This window comes from Bison bison, unplaced genomic scaffold (assembly GCF_000754665.1).
Source record: "Bison bison bison isolate TAMUID 2011002044 unplaced genomic scaffold, Bison_UMD1.0 scf7180017862131, whole genome shotgun sequence".
In the NCBI taxonomy this organism is placed as follows: Eukaryota; Metazoa; Chordata; class Mammalia; order Artiodactyla; family Bovidae; genus Bison; species Bison bison.
Genome location: NW_011492703.1, coordinates 8,690 through 17,922, shown reverse-complemented (window position 1 = coordinate 17,922; position 9,233 = coordinate 8,690). Strand labels below are relative to the sequence as shown.

Sequence of the window (9,233 nt, the reverse complement as noted above, 5' to 3'; positions counted from 1 at the left end):
ATTATAGAAAGAACTGAAAAATAAATGTCTCCCCCAAAGGATAGACCTATAAAAATATTTTTTAAATGCTCAACATCATTAGTCAGCAGGAAAAGTGAATTAAAATTACAGTAGTTTATCACTGCATACCTCCTAGAATAACTGAATGAAAAATACTACAAAGTGACCAGAATATGAAAAATTATTTGTGGTTGATTTAGGCATTCCTCCTTGTGCTTTAAATATCTCTCCACATATTTAGTGTTGCCTAGTGTTTCATGCTGACCATCACATGGATCCTATTAGAGTTTCTGTTTATATACATAGCCCTTTGATGAAAGTGAAAAATGGTGGGTTTGGGCTCAAGTACTTTGAAATGACTTCCATTAACCTTATACCCTCACACTGTTCTAGCTCTCAAGTAATAAACATTAGGTTTCCAGAAAAAAAGTCAAATACTGATAAAATGATACAAGTTTTCTCTCTGAGATGAATCCACAAGTTCACTGTATCACATGTGTCCATGCCTGATTTATGTCATCATTAGTATTCACATGACATTCAGGTTTCTTAGAAACCCAGGTTCAGATATAGGAATGGGACTCACATGTTTTGGTTGCAAGTGCAGGGAATACAATTCCTCACTCCAAAATCAGTGTTCCACAAACATACCTCTTCAGAATACCTGCTTTTCATGCAAGGTTTTTCCATCAAAAGAGTTAATTAATTCCTGAGAGAGAAAATAGCATCTACAAGATGAGGTCTTTGAACATCTGTGGAAAACTCTTTAAATATCCATGTATTTCCACTGAAAAAGTCTTTTGTGAATTGTTTACATATGCAGAGCAAGATTCATCAAGGTTGGGATGACTCACTTGAATGTGTTTCCACCGACCTTTCTGCTTCTTGTCTGTGGGACAAGAACCACCTATAGACGATCATTCCTACGTAATGTTCTAAATGAATCCATTCTAAATCCAAGTCCAAGGTTTCCTCTGAAAATTTATAAGGCTTTCAGTTCAGTCAGTTCAGTCGCTCAGTCGTGTCCAACTCTTTGCGACCCCATTAATCGCAGCATGCCAGGCCTGCTATAAGAAAATATTTACTCTTATATAAAGAATTAATATCTACTCTGAAATTGAATAATCTGAAATGTCTTTATGTCATATTTTTCAAACTGAAGTTACTTATCCCAAGTTGAAGTCAGTTTGAAAATATAATTAATTCTGAACGCCCTCAAATATCATTAATACCATGTAAAAGCAGAAGGTAAGTTATTCATTAGTGTTAATACTTGTTAAATTGTTACTTTACATATATAGTTAGTAATCACATGCTTCAATACTTTTAAAATATGGATACAGAACATTACAACTTCATCTGTTTCTTTAAAAGACAGTTGGCAAATAACATTAACCTAATTTGATTGATAATATATTTGAGGCTGGAGATTAAGAAATGCATGTGAGCTAACACTCCATTATGAGATATTCTTTTTTTTTTAATCAGGAAACACTTATTTTAATAATGAAAGCCATTTCTGAGGGATAAAAAGACAATTTAATACACTTCATATGCAAAATATATAAATGCATTATAAAATAAAAATAATCACCTTTATTCCAAGCAGGAAGAAAGATAATTCTTTTTTGGATCAACTCCCAGTGTACTGCATGTTTAAAAGTTTCTCTGTATTATTACTCAAATTGTCAGTTATTCCTGTCTACTAGCTGCGTATAGAGCCATAAAATAAACTGAAGTTTTTTGTGTGTTTTCACAGCAGTATGATGGATATATTCATATATGTTTCCTCAATCAATTCTCGTAAGAGACTGTGAGGCCGACATAATGTTCCCACTTGATACTAGAGGAAACATGGGTGTAAGTTGACAATAAATGTAACCTGGATCAAGAGCTGCAAGTAGAAAAGGCAAGACTCTTCTAACATGGACTTTAGATTCGCCAGTCAAAATATTTAACCACTGGGATCAGCATTTTGTAGAAGAGTTTGTGAGTGTATGATTTCTATGGAAATTGGGGTAGGAAGGAAACGGAGGTAAAAGAAGGACAAAGATAAAATGGGCCTTCAATGAAAGCAGTACAGCATAGCTTTCAAAATTTGGGAATTCCAGTATGTTACACTGTGTGTGGTTGTGTCCGAGTCTGTGTGTATTTGTATTTGTGACTGTCAATGAAATTGCTTCATATATTCTTGACTCTGAGCAATTATACTTATTATGGTTATAGATCATGTCAAAAGGAAGAGTTCTAATTCAACATGGTTAATTTAAACTTAACAATAAGGCATGCATTTTAAGAGTTTTGGAGGGGAAAAAAGTATACTCTGACCTAATTTTACACCTATCTTTCATTAGTTGTTCTATTCGGTGCAGGAACCTAAAGACATTAATTAAAGTAACCACAATAATTATTTTTATTATCATGGTCATATCAAAGGAGTTTGCTGGCTTAACATTATTTATAATATAACATCACAATATAGGGTGTCTGTAAGAATTTAGAGGAAAAAGAAGATAAGAAGTATAATCTGATCTAATTTTGACTTTGCACTTTATTAGCTGCTTGATCTTGGCAGGATCCTAATTTCTCTATTCTTCTCTTCCTGATATGTAAAATAAGTATAAAAATGATGGCAGTAAACATCCTAAAGATTTTTAACGAGGATTAAATAACCAAATGTCTGAAAAAATAGCACACAGTAAGTGTTCATTAAGTTTTTTTAAAATAAATTTATTGGAGTATTGTTTATTTAAAGTAAGGGTTTTGTTAATAGTATCATTAGTATTACTAATTACATTAGTCTCTGAGATTATGTGCAAATTCCAGGCTACTATCATGCCATACTTATTATGTCATGGAAATTATTCATTCAGTATATCAGGTATTATAAAACTATCAGGTTTAGGCCATTGGTTTATCAATTCTATTACAATACTCCCTGTATGTTTTTCTTTCTTTCCCATTACCAATGCAAAGGTACATTTAATGTCAACTAACGAGTATGAGTAGACTCCAGGAGTTAGTGATGGACAGGGAGGCCTGGTGTGCTGTGATGGGGTCACGAAGAGTCAGACACGACTGAGCAACTGAACTGAACTGAACTGAATACAAATAGTTTGACAATGGCATTAAATTCTCTGATTTCCATCCTGTTACTGAATCTCAGCCTACTTCATCCAAGTCCATGAAAATTTTACTGTACTTGACTCTTGAGAGTCCCTTGGGCTGCAAGGAGATCCAACCAGTCCATCCTAAAGGAGATCAGTCCTGAGTGTTCATTGAAAGGATTTATGTTAAACCTGAAACTCCAATACTTTGGCCACCTGATGTGAAGAGCTGACTCATTTGAAAAGACTCTGTTGCTGGGAAAGATTGAGGGCAGGAGGAGAAGGGGGCGACAGAGAATGAGATGGTTGGATGGCATCACCCACTCAATGGACATGGGTTTGGGTGGGCTCTGGGTGTTGGTGATGGGCAGGGAGGTCTGGCGTGCTGTGGTTCATGGGGTTTCAAAGAGTCAGACATGACTAAGTGACTACGTGAAGTGTACGCAAGATTCCCTCCTTCTCAAAACCCTCTTCTCCATTACATTCATATTCTCATATAAAATTCTTACACTCATATTTTTATATTCTCATACACTCATATCTAAGTAATTTTCAGTGGTTCAGAATTATTTTCTTTTATCAGAAAAAGTCATGAAATTTATAATACAGTATAAACTATGGATTAATCATTTATTACATTGATAGGCTTACTAAATTCAAAGTAGAACTAATAAATTGTAACTTTTTTCAGGTAACATCATTAATTATAACGAGATACGTGAAGAATAGAAACAACATGACAGAGTTTATTCTACTGGGACTCACACTGAATCCAAAGATGCAGAAAGTCATATTTGTAGTCTTTATGGGTTTCTACATTGTCTCTGTGGTAGGAAATGTGGTCACTATGGTCACCACCACTACCAGCCCATTATTGGGGCCTTCCATGTACTTTTTTCTGGCTCATCTCTCTTTTATTGATGTCTGCTATTCCTGTGTCAATATCCCTAAACTGAATGTAGATTCACTGCATAAGAAGAAAGCCAGCTCTTTCATTGAGTGTATGTGCCAGATCTTTGGGGAGCATTTATTTGCAGGTGCTGATGTCATCCTCCTGACTGCAATGGCCTATGACCACTACATGGCCATCTGCAAGCCCTTGCACTACAAAGCATCATGAACTGGCAGGTGTGTTGGTTGCTGGTGGGGGTGGCATGGGCAGGAGGCTTTCTTCATGCAATCATTCAGATCCTCTTCATCTTCAGGTTACACTTCTGTGGCCCTAATATCATAGACCACTTTATGTGTGATCTGAACACTTTGCTCAATCTTGCCTGCACTGATACCCACACTCTAGGACTCTTTGTTGCTGCCAACAGTGGGTTCATCTGTCTGTTAATCGTCCTCCTCTTGGTTGGCTCCTATACTATCATTCTGTTCTCTTTGAGGACATGGAGCTTGGAGCCAAGGCAAAAAGCCCTTTCCATCTTGATCTCCCACATTACAATGATCCTCTTGTTCTTTGTGCCAAGCATATTTACTTACATGAAACCAGCAGTTACTTTACCTATTGATAAAGCAGTTGCTGTATTCTACACTATGATAACTCCCATGTTAAATCCTTTAATCCATACCTTGAGAAGTGACCAGATGAAAAATGCCATTAGGAAATTGTGTGGTAGAAAAGTGATTTCAAGTGATCAATAAAATGTGTTTGTGTTCCAATGTTCATTCAACTGATGCAAATGTCAAAAGGACATTATTGGTGAACACACATTATCAGTTAAGAATATCAATAAGATAAAGAAAATAATAACCAACAGAAATCATTGCTTCTGCAAAAAGGGGAGAAGAAAGTAATGCAAGATATGATAGAATGACCTAGCAGAGGACAACTCATATTTAAAATGTTCTGCAAAATCAGAAACTGATTTTACTAGTTTCATCACTGTACATACATTCATAAGCTTTAATCCCAGTAAAATGAAATAAAATAGATAATTAATTGACTTTTAGCAGTCATTTCTATAATAACACAAAGAGGTAGGTACTCTTTTTATCCCCATTTTAACAGGTGAGTAACAAACATAAAAGAGGATGATCCAAAACAAACAAACAAACAAAATGAAGATCCAGTAATCAGAGTATAACTTCCTCTCATTCCATGTTCTTTATTGCTGTGATAATGTTTGGAAATGCAATAGTAAGGTAATATAATTATACTGTTACAATTTATTGAGACAACAGTAATCCTGGACTATCTATTTATCTATCTTTCTGTCTCTCTCTATATATATATGCAAATATGTATTTGTTATATATTTATATATTTAATTGGCTCTATATACTAGTATATGTACTGTCTTTTATTACATGCATATATTCATATATATAACTAAATCACATATTTTCACTCACTCTGTTCATTTTTATATAACATAGTGGGTAGTAATATGTTGATTTTAACACCATGTTATGTAACTACTTTTGAAATACAAAATTAATGTGTAATTTAAACTCTAATGCATAAGTAACAATATTATACCATATCCAAATATCCTTTTAGCATTAAGAAATACTAAAAATAAAAAAGTGATGCATAAAAAAGTAAAAATCAAAAAAAAATTCTGTATTTTTCATGTCAGCAACTTAGGTTTAAAAACCATCAGAAAAGAGGATGATTTAAATAAAAGAATATTTTAATTCCAGACAGTAATTTCAATGTATTCTCTAAACAGTCCTACTCCATGAAATACTTTTAGATTTCCTAGCAATAATTTCTGCAAATAGCACACATTTGATTTATAATAAATGTTGAATGGATAAACATTATTTGAAAGGAAAATGAACATATTCAGTAAAATATAGGGGAAAAGAAAGTAGTAGTGGAGAATAGGAGTTTTTTTTCTCATCTTTTTCAGAATCTAGGAAGAATTCTAGCTATGTCTATTTTGGAAGCCACAAGTTGTTTTAGTCCTGCTTATGTAAGAAAAAAAATTGAAAGTATGTTATTACATAAAAAAAATATTTTACATTGATATCTTCTCTGCTCTTAGAAAGATTTTTTTATGAATATTGTTTGATTTGTTATATTTTTCTTTTCTCAAATTAATGTTTTTAATTTTTAATTTTATATTAGAGTATAGTCAATTAACAATGTTGTGATAGTTTCAGGTGAATAGCAAAGGGACTTAATAGCAATGCATATACACATATTAATTCTTTCTCAAAGTCCCTTCCCATCCAGGCTGCCACATAACATTGAGCAGAGTTACATGTGCTATTCAGTAGATCCCTGTTTGTTATCAATTTTAATTATAGCAGTGTGCACACGTCCAACCCATGTACATGTTGTATTTTTATGTTATTAATTTTTATTTCTAACTTTATTTCTTTATTAATAAAAACAGTTTTAAAAATATGTAGCTCTGTCTATACAGAAAACAATTGCAGTGAAAATATATTCCATTCATTTCTTTTGTCCTTCTTTCATTAAACAACAAATATGCTTGAGCTCAAGAAGTATAACAGTGGTCCAAGGGTTGCAAAGAGTCAGGCACTTCTGAAGTGACTGCACATGTGCACATATTTGACTTTGATCAGTGGACAGAGGAAGGGGAGTTTTGTGACTTTTATACCAAGAGTCCTGCAGTGATAAGCAGGCATCACCCTAAAGCAGACAGCTGCAGAACTAATAGCCCCATTCATTCTTAAAAAAAAAAAATCCTCGAAGGTCAGTAGAGATGGAAAGCCTCCCAATTAGTACAAGTTCAGGCAATACACCTGGTTTTTCACCTTGATTGGAAAAAGACATATCAGATGTGCAATATTTACTGAATCATGGATTTTGACCAACAATTTGGCTGCATGGTTTCTGGTGCTGCTAAGTCACTTCAGTCGTGTCCAACTCTGCGACCCCATAGACGGCAGTCCACCAGGCTCCCCCGTCCCTGGGATTCTCCAGGCAAGAACACTGGAGTGGGTTGCCATTTCCTTCTCCAATGCATGAAAGTGGAAAGTGAAAGTGAAGTCTCTCAGTCATGTCCAACCCTCAGCGACCCCATGGACTGCAGCCTTCCAGGCTCCTCCATCCATGGGATTTCCCAGGCAAGAGTACTGGAGTGGGGTGCCATTGCCTTCTTCAGGACGGGTGGTTAGGAACATGGAAAGAACGTGTTTAGAAAATTGGGCAAAACCAATATGGTCAAACCCCCAAAATTCTAAGGTCAGTTGTTTATAATATGTAAGCAGTTGTTTGAGGCACATGGGGTAAGAATCTCAGCACAAGGAACAGGTCAGATTGAGAGTATAAGGTGCCATAGGCGTCTGGTGACCTACAGTCACATGGGGTCACAAAGAGTTGGACACAACTGAGTGATTAACACTTTCACTGCACCATCAGGCTACTTGCAATGGGCCTAAAATTTCCAAAGTAAAACCTTTCAAAATAACTTCAATCATAAAAGCTGAATTTAATCATAAGTAGGTTGTTTGAAAGAACTGAGAGAGTAAAGAAAGAATATTGCATGAAGTATAAGAAGCGGCTTGAAAAATAACAAATTGTAATCAAAAAAGGAACTTTCAAGAAAGTCTAAATACAAATTTTTTTCCAGCTGTTGGAAGAAAAGAAACAACTGTAAGTAAAATATATGGTAGCGTTCCTATCTTTAAGATTTAGGAATAACTATAGAAAACTTATTTGTATACATGCTGTATTACAAATGTATCATGTAAAATTACAATTTGGGGGTTCATACTATACACAATTATTGAAAGCAAAACCTCAAATACAGTTAAATGATTTTGGAACCAAAAAACAAAAATGGTGACAGTACTTAGAAATTTAATCAAAAGACCCTGTGCATGTGAAGGAAAGGCCCATCGATGGATGTTGAGGTTTTCAGTAACCAGAGTCTGGATACTGATCAGGTCAAACATGGGTTTCCAAGGTCCTTGCTTCCTTCTAAGAAAAACGTCAAGTCATTTCCTGTTCCCAAGTAAAGAGTTCCTGGGGAAGCAATAGTTACATTCAGAGAGAAGGTTTCTCCATCTGCCTTTCCCCTTTTATAGATGTCCTTTATATTGAAACCTATAAAATGTTACTCTAGGGAAATTTTAAAAGTCTTATAAGTAGAAACATATTTCACATTCATGGGCTAAACAATTAGTATAATTAAGATAACATAATTCCTCACAGTGATCTATAGACTCAATATAATTTCCATCAAGATACTATTAGTATTCATTTTTTTTCCAGAAAGAAAACATTGATCCTAAAATTCATAAGGCACTCCAAGAAACCCTAAATAGCTAAAGAGTCTTGATATAGTTTTGAAATATTCTTTATTAAGAACAAATGGGGAGGACTCACACTTCTTGCTGAACTTACTAAAAGCTAAAGTAGTTAAAACAATGTATTAGAATGAGAAGACAAAGATCAAAAGAATAGAAATAAAAGCCCATAAATTACCCTTATATCTATTGGCAATTGTTTTTTCACAAGGTTTCCAACACCATTCCATAGGCATTGAATAGTATATATACAAGTAGTACTGAAAAACTTTTGTATCAAAATGAAAAAAAAAATGGATTTGAAACCTTACCTCATACCATAAATGGATACTAAATCAAAAGAGATCAAGGATCAAATGCACATCTAAAAATATAAAATTCTTGGTAGGGAGAAATATTTATAACCTTGTATAAGCCAGTGGTTTCTTAAATATAGCAACAAAAGCACAAATAGCACAAGGAAAATAGAATTAGATTCCATCAAAATTAAAAACTCTTGTGCATCAAGGGACACTATCAAGAAAATGAAAGCCAGAAGCACTGCTGATGGGATGTAAAATAGTGATAAGATGTTGGTCCTCATTATTGTTTTGTTCATTTTCTTTTCATTTATTTTTTTTCTCTGATCTTTATGATTGCTTTCCTTCTATTAACTTTGGTATTAAACAAATTAAAGTAAATGAAATATGCTAAGTTATTCAATAATTCACCATGATCATATGTAGGTTATACCAGGAATAAAATATTGTTTGAAGTGAAAAACATAATCAATTATATTCACTAAATTAACAAAATAAAAGAGGATAATAACATCACTTCAGTTGTTGTGTTCAGTTGCTAAGTTGTGACTAACATTTTGAGATCATTACAATAGATGCATACAAATTAATACAC

The 9,233-nt window shown here is 33.9% G+C and overlaps 1 pseudogene; it reads left to right on the top strand.

Annotated features, from left to right (window-relative positions):
* The first annotated feature begins 1,827 nt into the window (after nucleotides 1–1,827).
* On the top strand, nucleotides 1,828–4,754 carry LOC104983241 (annotated as a pseudogene).
* Nucleotides 4,755–9,233: the final 4,479 nt, after the last annotated feature.